This window comes from Centruroides sculpturatus, unplaced genomic scaffold, assembly GCF_000671375.1.
Source record: "Centruroides sculpturatus isolate CEXI.00-Female unplaced genomic scaffold, Cexi_2.0 scaffold254, whole genome shotgun sequence".
Taxonomy (NCBI): domain Eukaryota; kingdom Metazoa; phylum Arthropoda; class Arachnida; order Scorpiones; family Buthidae; genus Centruroides; species Centruroides sculpturatus.
In genome coordinates, this window is record NW_019384488.1 from 20,578 (window position 1) to 24,159 (window position 3,582).

At 30.8% G+C, this 3,582-nt stretch overlaps 1 long non-coding RNA gene across 2 annotated transcripts; it reads right to left on the bottom strand.

Moving 5' to 3' along the window:
- Window positions 1-420: 420 nt before the first annotated feature.
- Window positions 421-1,690, bottom strand: LOC111621652. Of its 2 annotated transcripts, none has more exons than XR_002756114.1 (3): window positions 1,620-1,690; window positions 915-1,519; window positions 421-803 (listed from the first exon to the last, which is right to left on the bottom strand). It is a non-coding gene; the product is annotated as an uncharacterized LOC111621652 (long non-coding RNA). The 2 variants fall into 2 exon arrangements; XR_002756113.1 differs by having other exon boundaries at window positions 915-1,136; window positions 1,235-1,686.
- Window positions 1,691-3,582: the final 1,892 nt, after the last annotated feature.

A 3,582-nucleotide genomic window follows, 5' to 3' on the forward strand; every position in this document is an offset into this window, starting at 1 on the left:
GCCATAGACAGTTAAACAATAATTTAACGGTTTTTGCTCTGTGGAGAAACATTTAAAAGTTATTATTACGATAAAATGCTATTATACTTTTAAAAATTCATTAAATCCTTATTTTAGTGGTGCCTTGCCCTGCGTACCATACTTTTCCTGTTAGCAATAGTTTATCTAACTCCGTTTGAGGAAACATTTGAATTGAAAAACGTGATTTCCGGTGGAAACCGAAAGTTCGTATTCAGTTAATCCAGGCCTTCTGCTCTAACTCCGTTCTCCAGATTAAAGAACAGAGACGGACAGATGACAGTTGGAGTTTATAAATCTACATTTTTTTTTTTTTCAAATCGAATAGGAAAATTACATAATACGGTTACCAGAGGTTACCAGCGAGCAGCTTAAGTAAAGAATTTTTAAAAATGTGTTAGATTGGTCACCCTTATGTAAGATATCCTTTCTAGTTATATAAATCAAGTACTAAAATATGATATAATAGAAGGATTACAAGTGCGGAATAATCTAATAATCTTAATGTTTGTTCTTATTTCTTGCCCAGGCAATGACGGACTTACCTGCTAGTTATATAATATAATAATTAATAAAATAATTATAAAAATCTCTCAAATATATAAATTATATCTCAAAGTTTAATTGCTTCATTGTGGAGTTATAATTTATTTATATTTAGCATTGTTGGAATAAAGTTCACAACTATTTTATTTACGAAGAACATTTTTTTTTTTAAATAAGACGAGCGGCTTTCTTGTTTACCATAAAATTAGATTAAAGGAATCATCCGTCAGTTCTTTACCCTAAAGTTGAAATTATTGATAATTAGAGAATTCCTACATTCTTATGAAACAGTTTAAACACAACATTCGTGCTTTTCAATGAAAATATCTTTAAAAATACTATATACTTACCTCTGTGTTGACAAAGTTCCACAGAGAAGATTAAGACAACTCTAGTGTATGTACTGTACATCCAGTGTACCAGAGCTCACTCGAAAATATCGAGTGACGTTTCCACTTTCCAAAACGAGGATCTTGTAGGGGTTTGATTTCGGGAAGATTTCGGGTGTTATGTGACGGTGTCGTTTACGGTAACGAAGCGTGATATGTAAACAATTGGATGCAACGAACAAACTAGATAATGGTTCAATTGTGAATGTTAAAGCGAGGAGTGTTTGTAAGGATGTGTTGTAATGAAACTGACGAAATCGTCCAAATAACGAAATTCGTACTTCTTCGTCCTTAATAATATAGTGAAGCCTGGGTTGGGTCGTGGATTAACGACCTCGACGTTTTTCTATTTTTTCGCCACTCCTCTGTAAACACCATTGCTACTTCGTCAGTCTTGTTTCTTAGGTCATCGTCTATCTTGTCCATCCACCACTTTCCGGGTCTAAAATTTGTGCCGATTGATGGATTAATACCTACCTGGCGCCGAGGACAGCTTATTGCACTCCAAACTAGGACAGATGGAGTGTGTAATTTGTGGTATATCTGTTGCTAAATAACTAGCAATCCTGTAATAATAAATGTCGTAACTATATTAACAATTCTTGGATTTAAGCTCTCAGGCACTAGACTACTGTACGAAATTATTCCACTCGAAATTTAACGGACCTACGACATTCTAAACTATAAATTCCGAAATAAACGATCTTACAATGGAAGAATCGTCTTTATTGTTTCTGTAATAATAGTATCAAAACAATTATTAAAATAATTATTAAATTTTCAAGTGAACTATATGAATTATTAATTTTGTTTTTCATTTTAAAAATACTATATTTCTATATTGTATTTGAATAGTTTGTTATTAGTTTGTCTTCATACAGTTTGAAATACCTGTGTGTAGCTTATATAACAATGTTTTGTGTGGTAAGCCAGATAAAACATGAAAGGAAAGAAGGGAAAAACCGCTGATATAGTTGAATCTAAAAAGGGTATCATTAATATGGATGGGTGAAAATAAAGCATAAGTGTGCTTAAAAGCACTCATATTATTTCAAATTTCAGAAAGAAACTTTTATAACATTTACATGATAATGCTATTTATATTGTACAGCAGTGGTCCCCAACCCTCGGGCCGCGGACCGGTACCGGTCCGTGGATCAAATGGTACCCCCAAGGAACATTAAATTATTTCCATTTTATTTATTATGGTGTATTTGTCTCGGGTTTGTGCGACTTTTAATAGATGACGGAACAACGGAATAAACTGGACATAAGAAACACACTTCGAGTGTCATTGTCTTCTATTACCCCGGGATGGAACTGTCTCGTTGCAAAGAAACAAGCTCAGAGTTCTCATTGATTTAGCGTTCTAGTGATTTAAAATGTTAAATCACATTATATCCATTTTTTGGTGTAATTGTATTTTATTTTGAAGGCATGTATAAATACAGTTAAATTAAAATTATTAAATTAAATCAATCTAAAATATGAACAATCAACGTCCCCCCTCAGTGGGCCGCGGTAAAGTTATCAAACATTGACCGGTCCGCGGCGATAAAAAGGTTNACAGATAATGAGATGGAGAATATATTACTAATGAAAGATATATATATATATATATATTTCATTACACTAAAGAAAAGTATTGAAAGAGAATGTTTTGTCTAGCTAGCTCTTAAATTAAGTCCAAAACTTTTCAAAAATAGCACAAATATAGGCCTACGTAAATAACATGAAAGTCTTCCATATGATCCTTTTTTTTTTTTTTTTTTTTTTTTGCATCTATGCTGAATTTATGTACTGTACTTACACAATACACACGCAGTCTTACGAGATCCCTTAGGTTGTGGCTTTTATATTAAAAAAAGTTCCACAAATCCTTGATCTAATACATACGAGATAGGAATTAGAATATTTTTAAAAGAAAAATTGAAAGTTACGACAAATATTAGGATAGAAACTGATGATGATTATTTATTTTGATACATCTCAATGTAAAAAATAAAAACTGATGCAGAAAAACAGATTGCCTGTGGATGTCACAAAAATATGCAACTGTCAATCATGACGCATAAACGTACCGATAACGCCGTTGCTGTCTTTCATCAGTAACTGTGAAAAAAAACCGATTACAGTTTCTTTTCTAAAGTTTTCCTCATTATTGATATTAATCAACACAACATATTCTACAACAGTTACATGGAAAAGTTTGAACGATTTATTTGAATCTACGAAAACATTAAATATTTTTTTGAATTAATTTTTGTTTATTTATTTATATAGTCTGAATACAGTATTCGTCATTGTAAATTATTTTATACAAGAAAAATTAGAAAAAAATTAAAATAAGCAAATTTTCATATTTTATTAATATTTTATTAATATTTTATTGTTTCAGATGTAAGTCACATCTGAAACAATAAAATATTTTGTTTTTTTTATTAAATAGTATTCACAACCAACATAAAACTTATACATTTTTTGCTCTAGATCATGTTTTCAACACTCTCTTCATTGCAGAAGAAGCAAAAGTAAACTTTTTATTAAGAGAAACGATGACATCTTATGTAATAGTTTAAAATAGATTTTAATTGTTTGTATAATCATAAAATGACACATAATTGCTGTC